Here is a 20,154-nt window from a genome sequence, read left to right as displayed (position 1 = left end):
ATCTTCTAATCAATTCAGCATATAAAAACGTGCCCCTACACTGTGCTGACTCACCAGAATTTTAATGTTACAACACAGGTACATACATAACAGCTGCTGGAGTTCCCTGCTGAAATCAGGAGGTGAGATTATGTGCTTTTAAATATTCTCTCTTTTATAGTGAAAACAATGAAATGCATGGTCAGTTTCCTTTGTTATTTAATAAAAAATCACATTAGGTCCTACTGAATAATATGAGTTACCTAAGCTACCATTTTGCTGAAAACAATTTTTGTATCAAAAAGTAAAATGTTAGAGAACACAGAGTCAGTATTTCACCACTGAAACTTTTGAGGGCCAGTAAAGTTGTACATAAATCCATGTAACTAGAGAAACAGAATTCTTTCCTGAACCTACCCCTGCAATGTTGAATGTGTAAAGCTCATAAATGTGTATTCTTTTGTGAAAACTTGACAGAGTGTGGCTATGTCCTGTGTAGAAGCGTTATTTTGTTTAAAGTGATTAAAACCAGTAACTTCATATATACCTAATTAGAATAAGTAAATAAATAATTTTTTAAAAAACCAATAACTTCAAAAAAGTTATTGGCAATCAAGATCATTGTACTGTCATGTGGAACTAATTAAAACAAACAAACAAAGTTATTGGCAAAATCTTTGATGAGTACATGGAATCAGAATGGGCATTCACTTCTTTTTTTGAATTTGTCCCTGAGCCTAGAACCAGAGCATAAACTAAATGACCAGCAAGTGCATACCATAAATCCATTGCTTATGCTGTAAAAGGCTGCTCCTTTTGTAAAAATCTGTACAAGTTCTGTTATATGTGGAGAAAGTGTATCTTCATTAATATCTAGAGCTAGGTTATACTCTTTTAAAAAAATTTTTTTTAATATTTATTTATTTATTTATTTATTTTTTAAAGAGAGAGGAGAGGGAGGGAGAGAGAGAGAGAATTTTTAATATTTATTTTTTAGTTCTTGGCGGACACAACATCTTTGTTGGTATGTGGTGCTGAGGATCGAACCCGGGCCGCACGCGCGCTACCGCTTGAGCCACATCCCCAGCCCTAATCTTTATTTTATTTATTTTTTTTTATGTGGTGCTGAGGATCGAACCCAGGTCTCACACATGTGAGGTGAGCGCTCTACTGCTGAGCCACAACCCCAGCCCAGGTTATACTCTTTGTAAGAGTAGATATGTGTCTTTGGTGTTTATGGTTGACCCATTGACTTAGACTGGACAAGAAATAGGCTTTGATTTTTTTGTGTGTGTTTTTTGTTTGTTTGTTTGTTTTGTTTTGTTTTTGGATCTCACACTGTGGGAAGATTTTAAGGGCATCACATTCACAGGGCCTAAGGCCCTCTGGACCATCTTGTTAAGATTCATCAGTGGATTAAATTGAGCTTAATAAGATAATCTTTACAAATGGCATCGTGAAGGATTTTATGTCTCATAATTTTCCTGTGACAAAAGAAGATGAATTCTGGTGCAACTAAATGTTTGTCTTTCAATGTCCCCACAGCTGGGGTGTCAGACCATTTAACCGGAGTCCCTTCTATGTCTCTTCCCTCCAAACTCTATGACCCCAGGTGTGCAAAATGTTATCATGTCTACACTATAGGTGGAAGAGAGGTCCATTTAGTGCTTGGTCATTTTGCCATTCAAGTGATTACTGAGTGTTCAACAGTCTTTACAGTAAAATTCTTTCAGGTCTTTTCTAATTCCATGCCTCCATTCTAGGAATTAAAAATATTTCGTTAAGCTAAATATGTACCCATTTCCTCCATAGGGACTTGTCATCTTCACTGCAGCATTTCCAAAAACCAGGACACAGGTTGTTCTGCCCCTACGACACATACACTGGGGCTCTCTCCTTCTCTTCCCTCTTCTCTCCCTCTTTCTCCTGTTTCCCTCTTTTTCTCTTCTCCTTCCCCACACCCTTTCCTCTTTCCTTCCTCCCACATCAAAGGGAATCTTCTGATGTGAGAAGCCACTTGATAGCTTTGCTCAGATATTTAACAGACATCTAAAACTTTATGAATACAAAAAGCTTCTGAGTTTAGTTCCCTAAACTGCTACTTCTTTGATATTCTCCATCTCCAAAAATGGCACTTCCTCACCTTCACAAGTCAAAGACTGGAGAGTCACCCTTCATTCCTCTCTCTTCCCCATTCTCCTTAATCCAGACCTCCACCTGTTCACCCTTAGATCCAACACTTACCTTTCCCTACTTTGCTCTGTATCTCACAGGACTGGCTTCTGAAGGCTATCCCTTCCACGGTCCCCTAGCAGCCAACTTCCAGCTGAATTTACTTTAAAGGCAAAGGCAGAAAAACAGAGGATAGGAAAAAGGGAAGCCATAGTGCTTTCCCCCTTTTGTCTCAGCCCCAAGGAGTGTCTTGAGTGAGCCTCAGTGATGGCCGCCTCTCAGCCCTGCAATGGACCGGCCCTTCATGTTCCACTTTCTGCTGGAAGGCCCTGGCTAGCGGGGTCTGATAATGTCACTTTCTTACTTCATTCCTCCAGCATGGGGAACATTGTGGTTTTCTGTTTTACTTACTTCTGAGATGTCTCACCATTCTGTATGGCTTCTTGATCTTATATAACTTGTGGATTGCTTCCTCTTTAAATTCCCTTGCTTCTTATTGGTCAGGATGATATCTAATACCTAATTTTAAATGTCACTAGGGAGGAGAATGGAATTAGCACAATTGGCTAGGATTAGCACCTCATTTAGGATTGGGGAATTGCTCAAATTTCTTAGTTGTTGCTGTGATCTGTGTGTTTTTGTTCCCCTCAGATTAACACGTTGAAATCCTCACCCACGGGGGATGGTATTGCAAGGTGAGGCCTTAGGGCGGTGGTTAGTTCATGAGGGAAGAGCCCTCATCAATGAGAGTAGTGCCCTTATAAGGGACTCTGTAGAGATGTATGGCCCTTCCACCATGTGCAGACACAGTGAGAAGGTGCCATCTATGAACCAGAAAGTGGGCCCTCACGAGACACTGAATGTGCTGGCACTTTGATCCTGAACTTTCTAGCCTCGAGAACTGTGGGAAATAAATTTCTGTTGTTACAAGCCACCTAGTTTATGGCATTTTGTTATAGCAGCCCGAAGTCACCAAGAGACTTGTCTAATGTTCATTTCCTTATTTCATCTATTTATCTTCAACAATCCTTTCCACTATTTCTTTTTAAATTTTTTTATTTATTCTTTTTATTTGTTCTTCATCAAAAGATAAAGATACCCACACAGCTTATGTCTCTAAATATTTGGGGGGTATAACTAAGCATTTTATAACTTTTTCTATTCACTGAGATGCTTCTGGGGATGGGAGTAGAGTTACAAACTGAGATTTGCTATGCTTTTGTATTTTGCTTAAGAATTCTTTCCCTTGGTTGTCAGTTTTTGAAATAAATGTATTACATGAAGTTATGCCCTTATTTTATTGTTATAAATAAAAAAGATGTTATGCTTAAAACTATCTTTGAATTCTGTTTGGGGAAAGAGAATTTCTATAAGGAGTTTTCCATTCACCATCTTAATGTAGATGTCAAATTATATTTATGTAGGATTTAATTTAGTAATAGGTGACATGAAGCTATATTGTGTAGGGAGGCATTTGTTAAGAGGGAAAACTATAAAGAAAATCAAGAAAGCAAATACAATAAATGTCAGGATGATAATGACTCTTGAGGAGAGAAGTGGTTATGTTCATAGGGAATGACAGATACAGGGAGCGTTTCTGGAATTAGGCAGAGTTCTACTGCCTGAGGGTGTGGTAGATACATGATCTTTGCTTTTATAATCATTCACTAAGCATTTGGTATGTGTTATGTATATTTTTTTTCTGAAAGTATTATATTTCATACTCAGTGACAGCTATAAATTGTAAGGCATTACTCCTTATACAAAATCAGATTATGCAGCTCACATTCTTAATAATCTCTAATGATTTTCCAGTGCAATTAGAATCAGATCCAAACTCCTCACTGTGGGCTCCAAAGCTTTACAAGATCTTTTGCCCACCTCCTCAGCCTCCCTCCTATGTATCACCTCTCTCAGCCCCAATCACACTGGCTTCAATTTCCTTGAAGATGTCAAAATCATGCCTACTTCAAGCTTCTTGTACTTATTCTTTCCTCTGCTTATCTTATTATTTTCCCCAAGCTCTTCACAGAGCTGGTGCTGCCTCAGATGTCACAGCTCCTGGTTTTTTATCACCTAAATACCTTCCTGTGATCTCTGACCTATATCAACAACCCTGGTCCCACCATCCATCTCAAGCTATCCCTACCCCTGCCCTCTATCTCATCTACCTGCTGTGTGCCTTTCATATATTTTCACTACACAAAATTATGAAATATAAAATACCATTTCATATACTTAGCACTGCTTGAAATTATCTTGTTAATATGTTTATACTGTCAACTTCAATTAGATAAAACCATAAAAGTAGGCAAACTTCTCTCTTATTTGTTTTTACCTCTAACATCAAAACGTGTACCTGGCACATAGTAGGTTGTCGTTTGTTTGTTGAGTACATGATATTTCTTCACAACAGTCTCTGCCTGAGAATGTAAATGATCTTTTCTTAAGGTGTCTCCAACTTAAGCATGTAGCTAGCATATCTCCATGATGGGTGTAAGCCAGAGTCAAGCAATGCCAACACGGGTAAGGCAAGTCTCACAAGTGGGTGAAGGAAAGCATAGTGGCAGGGACTCTGGAGAGTGTGAGACCCACCTAAGGCTGCAGCCTCTACTTACCTCTGGCTGATTGTGGCCTTGTAGAAACTACAGCCCAATGTGGCTACAGCTTCTAGTTTTCAAGAAAAATCAGAAACTTAGATTTCTATGTGAATTTTGTCAAATTATTAAATGTCAGCTTAAGTTTTTAAAACAAAGAGAGAAAATCAGGAAGAATGGTATCAGCTGTGACTTGGGATTAGGGCATGGGAGGGGAGAAGAAAAAGGAAATACAAAATTTTAAATAACAACATCAAAAACATAAACAAAAGCAAAGTGCAAAGGAAACTACAGGAAAGGGAGATAAAAAAAAAAAAAAGCAAAGATTAGCAAGAAAGGGACTGCAGACCCAGGGAGGCTCATAAATTTTACTAAGGCATATGGTTGGAAATAGAAGTTGTTCTGCAGAACATGTAATTCAAATAGGCTTGTTTCTCTCATCTTCTAATGCTGACTTTTGAGTTTTGCTACCTGTCTCACTTTGATTTCTGCTCCAAATAACGGTTTGAATTGGTGGGGAGGAAACTCAGAAGGAATTGCCAGTAGATTTCGGTGCCTTCAATTCCAATTTTATAAGTGAAGCTTTGCAAGTGAGTTGAAATTTCCCAAGGGGAGTCCTGATTTGTGTCACAAGGACCTTTCTGAGCCTTCCCATTAAATAATATTTCACTGGAGAGCACTGGCCCATTCCAACCCTTTGGGACTATAAAGACCCTGGAGTGTAACCTAAACCCTATCATTATAATCACATTATGTCCACTTCTTAAAATCTTTCTCCTTTTATCCTGTTTTGCTAATGTGGCTTTTAAATACATTTCTTGGCAGATCCCAAATGGTGTTTTTCTTTTCTTTTCTTTGATACTGGGGATTAAACCAAAGGGTGTTTAACCACTGAGCCACTCCCTAACTCTTTTTTTTTTTTCTATTTTATTTAGAGACAGGGTCTCACTAAGTTGCTTAGGGCCTTGCTAAGTTACTGAGACTGGATTTCAACTTGGATCCTCCTTCCTCAGTTTCCTGAGCCACTTGGATTAAAGGTATGTGCCATGGCACCAGGCTCCAAATGGTGTTTTTCTGTACCTTTTATTCTTCATAGAGCACAGAACTGGCCACATAACTATAAATACACACTAGACATCTGATTAGTCCATTGGAAAAGCTCAAATACAAGGCAAAAAGTAACAAGGAAAAACAAAATACTATATAAAATATTCTGTATATAAAAAGCAAATATTAAAAGAAGCCAACAAGCTAAGAGAAATGTTTTAATTCACAGAATACTTATGAATTGCCACATTAATATGTGTTTACTGTAAAAAAAATTGAGCAATACAGAGGCTAGACATAGAAAAGTGAAAGTCACTTCTCCTTCGCACCTTGGCCTATTCCATGTTCCTACAGACAGTTTGTCAGTAGGTCCATGGAAAGATAAAGACTTTTTCTATGCACATGTACATGGAAACCCCAAGTATCTCCTCACACCCTTCTCCCACCTCTACTTACCAGCACATGTAGGGCTAAGAAGAGATTGTCCTTAGTGAAGGTTTTCTTGGAGAAATGTCTAGTCAGTAGAGTATCTTAATGTCTTGTGCTCTTCCTTGGACTGCATGCCTGTGGCTTCTAATCATCATCTGGAAAACTTAGATAACCTTCATCAGGGTGCTATTTGCCCTCCATACATACACTGCAAGTGGCCAATGTGAAATAGTGTGCATTTCCCTTTACCCCATCTCCTTGATCTCTGTAGTACTACCACAAAGTTGTAGATTTTACAGAATTCACAAAGATAGTGATGTTACAGAGAATTTAGAATGCTGTATGCTAAACATGATCTTCCCCAAAATTTAGAGAAAATAGTAACCAAGGTGTTCAACCTTCAGGGGACTCTGTTCCCATGAAAGACTCCATTCCTAATCTAGTCCACTGAGATTCATGTTTTACTTCTTGAAAATATCTTCTTCCAAATGCAATGCTCTCTCTCTCTCTCTCAATACATCGCAGTATAATTGAGTTATTTGCTTTAGAGTAATGCTTCTTAGGAAACCTTAACAGAACAATCAGTGATAGTTGTTGACACACAGAATCCCACACAACAAACCAGATAGAATGGGAGTGGGTGGCTACTCCAAATTTAGCCCCCTTCAAGATTATCCTTACCAATGTGAATCAAAGACTTCTGTTTATTCTTACGAATTTTCATGAATAAGAGGCCAGATAATGATTTAGGTTTAGATTAGTTGATTACAAACTTATATGGAAAACTTTCATACTGAGTAAATATTCAGCCAATCTCCTGTCCCCCAGCCTCCTGCCTCCCATGTGTGTGTGTGTGTGTGTGTGTGTGTGTGTGTGTGTGTGTCTCACACACACACACACACAGGCACACACAAGCAAAGTAAAATACAATTTCTCAGAGGCTGAACAGTGTGAATTGTTCAGAAGGAATAGAAATACAAAGTTAAATGCCTGAAAATTTGCAGGTGTGTCTTTTACTTTAGAGTCAGTACTTCACACATTTTGCAGAACTTAGTTTATTGTTTACCCTCATTCTCAAGTTTCTTCAGTTCTCTTTCAAATTGGGTTCCTTCATAGCTGTGGGGAAAAAATGGGATCCATTGAAGAGTAACATTCCTCTTAAAGTCTGTGCCTTTAAGTATGCAACTAAAAATTATATGGGTTATAATAATTTAGTCAAATTCTTAATTAAGAATTTTTCATTTGAAGGAGTTAAAGACTAATTTTATTCTTCCATTATAGTATTTTTGCCTAAATATGATAGTGTTCTATTTTTAATAAAGAGATTAATAAGATACATGTTCTACAATAAAATACAAAATAGGGCTGGGAATGTGGCTCAGTGGTCGAGTGCCCCTGAGTTCAATCCCTGGTACTCCCAGGGGGGGGGGGAAGAAAAAGAAAAAAGATGCAAGAGGTCCCTAATAGCTAAATAGACAAAAGAGCACTATTACTTACAAAAGAAAAACACATAATAAAGTAACATGTTTATCTTTATACACATATAATAAAAATTAAGTAACAATGAAACATCATTACTACTCATCACATTTACAAACACAATTTAGTGATAGTCCTGATTATATTGTTAGGAGTATAATTTAGGAGGACTGATTAGAACAACAGTTTGGCAATACATAACAAGATGCTTTCTCTAGTGTTTCTAATTTATTAATCTGTTTAAATAAATAATCAGAGGTACTGATAAAAATTTATGTGTAAACATTTATTTCAATATTGTTTAGAATAGCTAAAATTTTAGGAGCCTGTAAACATTAAGGGATAGTACAAGTATACTACATTAAAATCATTCCATGGAATATTATGTAGCTCTTTAAAATGTTTACAGACTTCTCTTTACTAATAGACAAATCTCTATAGTTTACTGAGAATTCAGGATATTAAATTGCTTTAAAAACATAAAGATGTATGGCTTCATAATGGAGTAAACATTAACAGTGGCTAAGTCTAGTTATTTGGAATCAAAAACTTAATTCATTCTTTGTCTTTTATTATTCTCTTCATTTTTCTTCAATAACCAGGTATACTTCTTTTTTTTTTGAAAATTCGTTCTTTTTAGTTATACAGATATATGATATTTCTATCATCATAAAAATAACAACTTGTATATAAAAACAATAAACTCACTTAATACATTAGACATAGACAAAATATCAATGATAGGAAAAAATAGAATGAAGATCTGATCTAAGGGCTTTATGATTCTAAAGCTAGTGTTTTTAAGAATGATTTAAAATTTTATTCACTTGTGGAATGAAGTACCTAAGGCCCTGAGAAATCTTGGAGTGGCTTTCTAAGTCCAGTTACCTACATTGAAGAAAAGAATTTAGCCATACTTAATTTATAGTTTACTCAGAAAAAAATATTTTTGCTCAAAAAGTTATAATGAATTGTAGGTACTTATATTTAGAACAGTGTCACACTATGATAAAGAGAAACAAGTGCTTACATTTCTAATGTTAATTAGCATTCATGTATATGCTAATAAGTACATACATTAAGGTAATTCACATCTTCAGAAAGTTTTTTAAATAATGTTATATTTTAACAATACAAGGAAGTAAATATATTCCATAAGAAAGGGCTAGATATAATGATTCAGATTTAGATAAGTTGATTATAGATTCCCATATGAAATGTTCACATTGAGAAGACCAGATAAATCCTATTTAAATATAAATGTCTTACTGTAAATACACTGAGTTGACAATTTACCAACTAATGCTTAATGGACATATTTTAGCATGGATCTACATTTCTGCAAACAAGAAGTACAACAATATGAACTGAGAAAGCAGATTTCCTATATCCTCTCATTTGAAGGGCAAAGAGCAAAATAAGAAGTTCATGGAAGTTATACTTGACAGTAGTATTCTCCTGAGAAAACAGAAATGAGTTTACATACTTATTCCTTGGGCTCGATGTGTTTATTCTTCAAGAAGTATTCCAACACTCTTTAGTAGTGGGGAATGCAAAATACAAAATTCTATATGGAGATATTTGAATATTCCTTTATATTCCATTTTCTTTTAAAATTGTTTATTAGGTAATTAAGCCAAACAATGGGGAAGTTTTGTATAAGAAATGCTCACACGATAAAAAAAAAAATCTTATTGAGCACTTATTCCAAGACTTGTAGATACAGCAGTAACAGAAGACAGCACTCCTGTTTTAAGGAACTGACACTCTAGTCAGGGGAGCGCATAAGTAAACAAAAATTTATTATGTAACTCCAAGGAGTAATGAGTGTTATGAAGAAAAATAAAGTGAGATAGAGGGTTAGAGTAACAGGGTGTTACTTAGATAGAAGGTGTTGGCCTACTTTAGGTAGAGTTTATTGGAAAGGCCTTTCAGAGGAAATCCAATTAAGTTTAAGCTCACAAAGAAGTAAAAAAAAAAAAAATCTTCTATGATCCAAAGGACAAATGTTTCACTTAGAGAGACAAGAGTAACTGTGGACACAAGTGTGGCATATTTAAGGAAAAGCAAGGATGGCTGAGGAACAGCAAGAAATTAGCCAGAGGTCTTTGGAGCCTTAACAGTGTGATTTGGATTTTATTACAAATGCCTTGGGAAAGCTTTGGGAGAGAGAGTGTTGTGATCTTATCTACACTGATTTGTGGTGTTTTGAGGAGCAAATATTTTTATTGGAACACAGGTAGAAATAGTGACACTAAGAAACTATTATTGCAGTCGTTCTAATGTGATATGATGATGGCTGGAACTGGAGTGAAAGAGATGGAGATGGTGACACATGACGTGACTTGGGATGTACGTTGAGAACATGGTCAACAGGAAGTGCCAATGAACTGGATTTGTCATAGGAGATTGGAAAAATAGTCATTGATGTTTTCCAAGGTTAACAGTACCATGCACCTAGATGTGAACGGCAAAGGGAGAAGCAGGTTTAGGGGGAAAGGGAAAGGGAATGGCTGTATATGGCAAGAAAATTTTGGAGTGAGGCGGTTGGGGGGGGCGGGGGGGTGCTGAGGTGTGGTTCACTGGTAGAGCACTCACCTAACACGAGCTGGGTGCTGGGTTCGATCCTCAGCGCCACATAAAAATAAAATAAAGGTCCATCCACAACTAAAACAAAATTTTTTTAAAAAATTTTTTGGAGTCATCAGAAGTTAGATGAAATGTTAACTGTAGAACTAATTGAGATCACTTAGCTTAGGAATTAAATGTATCTGGAGAAGACGGCTGGTGACTGAGGTGCTAGACCACTTCAATAATTAGAAGCTTTACAGATGATGAAGATTTATTGAAGATATGGAGAGTGAGTCCCAATGAGGAAAACCAGTAGAGTATGGCATCTGGAAATCAAAGAAAAGAGTGCTGCTAGTGGAAGGGGAGTGGTGAGAGCTAAGGAAGATGAGCATTAGGGCTGGGATGTGGCTCAAGCGGTAGCGCGCTCGCCTAGCATGCGTGCGGCCCGGGTTCGATCCTCAGCAGCACCACATACCAACAAAGATGTTGTGTCCGCCGAGAATTAAGAAAAAATAAATAAATGTTAAAATTCTCTCTCTCTCTCTGTCCCCCTCTCTCACTCTCTCTTTAAAAAAAAAAAAAAAAAGATGAGCATTAACCATTGTTCTTGGCAATTTGGAGGTCTTGTTGCCCTTAAGGGGAGCAATTTGTGGAAAGTGGGGAAAGCACTAGACTGAAGACGATTTTAAAATCATGGAAGTTGAGAAAGTGGCGATAGCAAAAGTAGATGACGTTTTCTGTGGGAGTCTTACTGTGAAGGACAACAGAGACGTGAAGCCATAGCTGTACATGGAAGTATCATTAAGATAGTTTAAAATTATGCTATATTTTTTTTAATTTTTGAAAGATTGTAGAACATGTGTGTTTGCTGACGCTTAGAAGATGCAGAGAGAGTAAAGATTTTCTACCTAGGGGGTGGGAATCAAGATTCTAAATGGCTTTACTCCAGAGAGTGAGCTCTTTTTTTTGAAAAAAAAATGGTTCTTCTTAATTATACATGAAAGTAGAATCCATTTTGAAATAACTATCCAAGTACGAAATATCTCTCTTTCTAATTAGGACTCAAGTCTTGTGGATATACAGAGAAAATATTCGTCCTTTGGTTTTTTGGGGATTGGCTTATTTCACTTAGCATGGCAGTCTCTAAATCCATCCATTTACTGGCAAATATCATAAAGTGATTCTTCTTCATCACTGAGTTATATTCCATTGTGTATATATGCCACATGCTCTTTATCCATTCATCTGTTGAAGGACATCTAGGTTGCAGAACCTGAATTCTTAACCACCAGAAGCATAACCTTCAGAAGTACCCAGGTCTGATATTCTCATCAGTGGTCTGCTTCTGTTGAGTGAGGAGATCTCCCATTAATATAAAAAACAAAAATCAATAATAAAAAGACAAATTCTTCAAATGGAGTTCTGGTTCTGCTAATGTCAGAGTAGCTTGTATAAGATAAACATTTGTGCTGTTAAAACTTACACTCTGGACAAAATATTGAGAAAAATTCAATGAAGATGTCAGAACAACAAAAATCAGACTGAAGTTGCTTTTTATCCTTAAAAGAAAGGAACCGTACTGGGTGATATACACATTTACATTAGCTTTCTTCTTAGGGTTATTCTGCAGTCCATAAAATGTGCAGTAGTTCCATGTGCATCACACACAAAATGCTGATTTTCAAATTCATATGAAATTGTAAAGAGCCCTAAAAAACTGTAATGATTTTGAAAAAGAACAAAGAAGACTCACACTTACTTTACAATTTTAAAGCTTACTTCAGAGCCATAATAACCAAAACTGTGTAGTACTGGCACAAGAATAGACATATAAACCAAAGGAGTAAAATTGAGAATCCAGAAATACACCCATTCATCTATGGCCTATTGGTTTTTGACAGGATGGCAAGTTCATTTGATAGGGACATAATATCTCTTCAACAAATGATATTGAGATGATGGAATTTGTGAAAGAATAAAGCTGGAACCCTGCCTTGCACCACAAAGAAAAATTAACTCAAAATAGATTAATGACCTACATATAAGAGCTAAAACTATGAAATTCATAGAAGAAAACATAGGGGCAAATCGTGACTTGGATTTGGCAATGGATTCTTAGTTATGATACAAACAACAAAAGAAAAAAAATAGATAATTTTTATTTCATAAGCCTTGAAGACTTTTGTGCATCAAAGGAAATTATCAAGATAGTCAAAAGACAATATATTGGATGGGAGACAACATTTTTGGATCATATATAAGACAGAGTTTAATAGCCAGAATCTATCCATCTATCATCTATCTTTGTATCCTACAACGCAACAAGAAAAAGACAGACAACCCAACACTAAATGGGCAAAGGACTTGAGAAGACATTCTTTGCAAGAAGATATATAAACAGCCAGTAAGCACGTGAACATATGCTTGACACCATTCATCATTAGGGTAATACAAATCTAAACCACAGGCAGCACTTCAAATCGACTAGAATGGCTATAATTTAAAAAATAAAAACTAAGGAAAATAGTAAGTGTTGGCAATAATATGGAGAAAATAAAAATCTTCTACCTCACCATGTGGGAATGTCAACGATGCAGCTGTTGTGAAAATCAGCTTAGCTTTTCCTCAAAAAGATGGACATGGATTTATCATATGACCGAGCAACACCCCCAAAGTTGAAAATGGGACCCAGCAGTTATTTGTACATGATATTAATTTTATTATTATTCATAATAATAGCTGCAAGGCAAAACAACCCAAGTATCTATCATTAGATGAAAGGACAAGTTCAATATGGTACACAGTTCAAAAAGGAATGAAATTCTAATACGTTTACAACCCAAATGAACCTTGAAAACACTATACTAGGTGAAATAAGCCATACAAAAAGGACAAACATTGTACCGTTCCACTTACAGGAAATATTTAGAATAGAGATGGAAGTAGATTAGAGGATACCAGGGACTGAGGAAGGGTGGAAGGAAAGTAATTACTTAATGGTGGGCTATCAAGTTTTTTGGAGATGATAAAAAGTTTTGGAAACAGATAATGTTGATGACTGCACAGTGTTATGAATGTGGTTAATAACCACTGAACTGTAGGCTGAAAATGGTTAAAATCATATGTCATATATATTTTACTACAAAGAAAATTTTCAAAGAGAAATGTATTTTTTTTTATAAAAAGAAAGCAAACAAAGACATTTTCAGATAATCAGAAACAGCAACTGTGTCCTCAGTATATCTGAACTGTAAGAAAGGTCAAAGGAAGTTTTCTAGCCTGAAAGGAAATGATAGGAAATGGAAATGTGGATTGAAAGGAAGGAATGAGAAGAAACTATAAATATGTAAGTAATATAAAGATCTGTATTTTCTTTCTTAATTTCTTTAAAAGTTAATTTGCTAAAGCAAAAATAATTTTAAGATGTATTTTGAGTTGAAAACATGTAGAAATAAAATGTATGATGACAGTCGCAGTTGACAGGATGGGATTGATTCAGTCTCACAACAGCTTGGATTTTTTTATAAGAACATGTCAGGAGCTAACGGTATGCTCATTAAGTCAGTTACTATCCACATTGTCCACACTATCCAAATGTTCTCTGTAATCCCATGGCTTTTAGACCCATAATATACTCAGATATATATCTTTTTGACAAGGTTTTCTTCCTTATTGAACAATGTTTTTCTGCCATATAAAGTAGTCCATTGCAATGTTTTAAAATACCCTTTCTTTATTATGTTCTAACTTTGAGTTCTGTCTAAATCTCAGTATCTCAAGATTTTATTTACTGCCATGTGTTCAAAAGTTCATTTCCTATGATCTTGGCATTGATGTGTAAGTCTGTAGGCCATATGCCTTGATTCTAAATACTTGGCCACTTTTCAGTCCTTACTTGACTACATTGCCGCATCTGAAACTGGAACATTCCACCCTTGAAACTTCCTCTCTCTTTAGCTTCTAGGAGAATAAATTTATATCTATAAATCTACATAGGTTTATATCTATAAAATTTTAACTTCCTACTTCTCAGCTCAAATTTAAGTAGAATTTTAAACTTAGCTTTCTTTTCTCATGCAATTGAACCATGAAAGAAGACATATGAAAAGAACCAAAGCTTTAAGTTTCAAGTGCTCAAAGTTTTATACTTATTAAAGAGCATCCTTTCCTTTGAGTGCAGCTGGAGTAAATAGTGTTTAATGGGGCTAGCTGTTCCGACCTGCTCTGTCATGTCCTTGAGAAGGGTACCATAAAATGGTATATCTTGCAATCTTTAGCAAGAGTGAAGCAGGTGGCATCACTATACCAGACTTTCAATTATACTACAGAGCAATAGTAACAAAAACAGCATGCTATTGACACCAAAATAGACTTGTAGACCAATGGTACAGAGTAGAGGACACAGAGACAAACCCTCATTAATACAATTATCTCATACTAGAAAAAGGTGCCAAAAACATGTATTGGAGAAAAGATAGCCTCTTAACAAATAGCTCTGGGAAAACTGGAAATCCAAGTGTAGCAAAATGAAATGAAGCCTCTACCTCTCACCATGCACAAAACTCAACTCAAAGTGGATCAAGGACATAGGAATTAAATCAGATACCCTGTGCCTAATAGAAGAAAAAATAGGCCCAAATCTTCATCATGTTGGATTAGGCCCCGACTTCCTTAATAAGATAGCCCAAGAAATAAAATCAAGAATCAATAAATGGGATGGACTCAAACTGAAAAGCTTCTTCTCAGCAAAAGAAACAATCAATGAGGTGAACAGAGAGCCTACAAAATGGGAGCAAATTTTTACCACATGCACATCAGATAGAGCACCAATCTCTAGGATATATAAAGAACTCCAAAAACTTGATTTCTTGGAAAATTGGGAATGGAACCACCATTTGACCCAGCTATCCCTTTCCTTGGTCTATACCCAAAGGACTTAAAAACAGCATACTACAGGAAAACAGCCACATCAATGTTTATAGCAGCACAATTCACAATAGCTAAACTGTGGAACCAACCTAGATGCCCTTCAATAAATGATGGATAAAATAAATATGGCATATATACATAATGGAATATTACTCAGCAATAAAAGAGAATAAAATCATGGCATTTACAGATAAATAGATGGAGTTAGAGAAGATAATGCTAAGAGAAGTTAGCCAATCCCCTAAAACGAAATGCTGAATGTTTTCTTTGATATAAGGAAGCTGATTCATAGTGGGATAGGGAGCAGGAACATGGGAGGAATGCACAAACTCTAGATAGAGCAGAGAATTGGAGGGGAAGGGAGGGGGAATAGGGTTATTAATGATGGTGGAATGTGATGATCATCATTATCCAAAGTACAGGTATGAAGACACAAATTGGTGTGAATATACTATGTATACAACCAGAGATATGAAAAATTGTGTAATAAGAATTGTAATGCATTCCACTGTCATATATAAATAAAAATAAATAAATTTTAAAAATAAAGAACTCCAAAAACTTAACTCCACAAAAGCAAATAACCCAATCAGTAAATGGGCTAGGGAACTAAACAGACACTTCTCAGAAGACGATATACAATCAGTCAACAAATATATAAAAAATGTTCAACATCTCTAGCAATGCAAATCAAAACTACTCTAAGATTTCATATCACTCCAGTCAAAATGGCAGCTATTAAGAATACAAACAACAACTGGTGTTGGCGAGGATGTGGGGAAAAAGGTACACTCATAACATTGCTGGTGGGACTGCAAATTGGTGCAGCCAATATGAAAAGCAGTCCGAAAAATCCTTGTAAAACTGGGAATGGAAACATCATTTGACCCAGCTATCCCTCTCTCGCTCTATACCCAGAGGATTTAAAAAAGCATACTACAGAGACACAGCCACATCAATGTTTATAGCAGCACAATTCACAATAGCTAAATTGTGGAACCAACCCAGCTGCCCTTCAGTAGATAAATGGATAAAGAAACTGTGGTATATATACACAATGGAACATTAATCAGCATTAAAGGAGAATGAAATCATGGCATTTACAGGTAAGTGGATGGAGTTGGAGAATATGATGCTAAGTGAAGTTAGGCAATCCCAGAAAACCAAATGCTGAATGTTTTCTCTGATATGTGTATGCTGATCCATAATGGGATGGGGAGGAGGGAGCAAGGAAGGAAAGGAAAAACTTTAGATAGGCAAAAGGGCTGAGGGGGTATGGGGATAGGAAAGATGGTGGAATGCAATGGTTTTCATTACCCTAAATACATGTATGAAGACACAAATGGTGTGACTCTGCTTTGTATACAACCAGAGACATGAAAAATCGTGCTCTATATGTGTACTATGAATTGAAATGCATTCTGCTGTCATGTATAACAAATTATAATAAATAAATAATTTTTTTTAAAAAGATGGTACCTCTTTTTATTGACCATCTTGTCTCCACACAGAGCCAGCTCTGTGATTCTACCCACTGTAGGATGTTTCTCAGTTCTGCACTCCTGATCCCTGTCCCCTTAAGGCCCTTGTCTTTCTATTTTTGCACAAAGCCTTACCTACTGGCTCTGTCTCCTCTTGTGTCATTACCCATCTACTCTTTACAATGCTCAATTAGTAAGGTTCCAAAAGCATATCCCAAAATGCCTTTGTGGGCTTCTTTTTGCCTGTAGAATAATATCCATACTTTTAAAAATTTGTTCTAATTAGTTATACAAGACAGTAAAATGCATTTTGACACATCAAACATAAATGGAGTACAACTTCTCCCTCTTCTGGTTGTACATGATGTAGAATCACACTGGTCATTAAATTATATGTGCACATAGGATAATAATGTCAATTCATGAGTTGGACATCCACACTTCTTAATGTTTCAGACATCTATGACCTTGTCCTTACTTAGCATGTTTTGGTCATTTAAAACACTTGATAATGTCCCAGTGGATCAGGGTAAAGCTGCAAATAACTCACATTCATTGCATGTTTACTATGTGCCGAGCACAATTCATCCTCAACATGGTGGTCACAAGATTTGACCCGAAGTAAACTTTGGCCAAAGCTGATTTGTGCTTTGTCACTGTGTCATCCCACCCCAACCACCAGCTCCACTATTTTACTTCCCTTTAAGTCTAGTCCCCCTGGTCGTAGCATCCGGATCTTTTGGTTTCCCTAGTTACTTCTGCCACCTTATTTTTTGGAGTTTGGTTTTCTCATCACAGTGGCATTTGTCCAGCTTTCCTGTTTGTTAACTAACCCTTTGGCTTGTCCTCTGGATGCCCTTCTTTGAATTAACCATTGCAGGAAGCTCTGCTGGCAGTAGCCCCAGCCATTTGGTCTCAACTCTGTTCTTTATCTTTGATATCAAAGAGATGGGCCTTGGGCATTCCAAACCAGCTGTCTTGATTTATTATAAAAGCCACACCAGGGATTTCCTAGAATCTCAGGTTTAAAAGGACTCCTAAACTCTGTAACAGTACAAACCCTATCTCAATAAAAGTCTTATTTTTTTTCTATCATTTTTCTATTCCTATAACAGCATTTCATATTTGAAGGCAAGTTTCATACCTCTGAGTCTTCTTTTTCTAATGTAAACATTTCAGTTCCTTTAATCACTGTCTCTGGCCTGATTGACTTCCTCTAGATCAGCGTCATTTAATTATTGCCCTTCTTACAATGGTTGATGGACAGAATTTCAAAATAATGTTCCAATTATATTCTGACAAGTTTGCACTAAACAGGATTTATATTATTTGCAATTAACTTTTCCCAACCCCTTTTCATGATGCAGATTGAGATGTCTTACCATCGTTTTTACCCCCCACCTGGAGTCAATATATTAGATACTTCCAGCTGTAGTCTCATCTGGAGATGAGATCATCACTTTGGACATCATTTAAGATCCAAATCGTGAAACTGGAACCTGAGAAAGCTAGGCTTCTAACCATAAGGACAGCAGTTTGCAATAGTTTCTCTGCAGCAACGCACAGATACATAATATACTGCTGTGGATATAGCCACATGCTTTATGAGCTTTTTAAGGTTATGTGTGTTTCTTCCTACATAGTAAGTCCCTTTCCTTTTCCCTCATTCACCTAAACCATTTGAATGCCAGTGAGTAAGACATTTATTAGGGGGAAAATCTTGATCCCATGTTAATTTACTTTTCAGTATTAATACCAAAATAGTCCTTATCACATACAATTGATTGACACACATCTCTATGCCTGTTAACTCCAGCTGAGATTCTCTCACATTTAAAACTTCCTTCTTGGGGGATGGGGGTGTGGGTCAAGCGGTAGCGCACTCACCTGGCATGCATGGGGCGCTGGGTTCAATCCTCAGCACCACATAAAAATAAAATAAAGATGTTGCGTCCACTGAAAACTAAAAAATAAATATTAAAAGATTTTCTCTCTCTCTCTCTCTCTCTCTCTCTCTCTCTCTCTCTCTCTCTCTCTCTCTCTCAGAAAAAAAAAAAACAACTTCTTTCTAGGTAACTGACTCTTTCACCTAGTGCACTTTGGACAATCATTTAATCAGTTATTATGACTGTTTCACCATGTTTTCCTTGCTTTGAGATTTCATGAAAAGTGAAAATTAATTTAATTTGGCAAGACTTTCTTTCCCCTTTCAAATCCTGGTAATTACTGTTTCATTTTTATTTTAAAAGCATTACAATCTCAATACAGATCCATGGCAAACTCCCTATTCCTGTTTGGCAATCTGCCTCCGTTCACCAGAATTACTCAAGAATCAGTGTTTTGTTTTGTTGTTTAAGTAACTGGAACGTGATTATCTTTTCTGGGGACCACTCCCATTCTGCAGAACACACTCTGCCTTTTCTATCCTCCTTGCTTTTGCTTATAGGAACCTCTGTCTTATATATTCTGCTCATTGCTCTTTTCTCTGCGTACCTTTACTCAGCTACAATCAAGCATTCCCCCAAGGTGGGAACCCTTTGTTCTACTTCATGGTGTCTAGTATCTAGAAGAAATTTAGCAAAGGCACTTTCTGAATGGATAAATGAGAACACATTTTAAAAATTTTTAGGGGCTGGGGCTGGGGCTCAGTGGTGGAGCATTTGCCTAGCTGTTTGAGGCCTGGGTTCAATTCTCAGCACATCATACAAAGATATAAAATAAAGATCCATTGACAACTAAAAATATTTTTTAAAAAACTTGTTAGTTTTTTCTACCATGAATACTGCTGCAAGAAATATCTGCAAGATAAGCTTAAAGAAATAGGGCTGGGTTGTAGCTCAGTGGCAAAGCATATGCCTTGCATTTGCAAAGCCCTGGGTTTGCCCCCAGTTCCAAAAAAGACAAAAAAGAGAACCCTGTAAAAAAAATAAGAAGAAAAAGTATACTGGTTCTGTTATTTCTATAGCAGGAGGTCCTCAAATAGAAGTCATTTCTATTTTTTAAAAAAATATTTTTAGCTGTAGATGATACAATATCTTTATTTATTTTTTAATGTCATGCTGAGAATCGAACCCAGCGCTTCACACATGCTAGGCAAGTGCTGTACCGCTGAGCCACAACTCCAGCCCAAGCTGTTTCTATTTTAAAAAATAAATGTTGCTAGATTCCTTTCCCAAAGGCTACAGTACAAGTTTCTCCCAGTCACAGACAATAGGGCTGCTGCTTTGCTCACAACTTTTCTCACGGTAAATATTTGGTGTTTCATTTTAATCTTCAACAGACATATCTATTTAAAATAATGCCTTTTACTGTTTATTCTCTGCCAGGCCGTAGCATTGCAAATAGTCTTTCTCTATATCTTGCTTGTCTGTTGCCTTTTTTTACTGATGACTTTATCATTTCTCATATTTCATTTTATGTCCCTCATTAAAATGTTATGGGTTTTTTTAATGAACTTTTCTGGTAAATTT

The sequence above is a fragment of the Ictidomys tridecemlineatus genome, chromosome 11 (assembly GCF_052094955.1).
Source record: "Ictidomys tridecemlineatus isolate mIctTri1 chromosome 11, mIctTri1.hap1, whole genome shotgun sequence".
NCBI lineage: Eukaryota > Metazoa > Chordata > Mammalia > Rodentia > Sciuridae > Ictidomys > Ictidomys tridecemlineatus.
Note: the sequence above shows the minus strand (reverse complement) of the source record.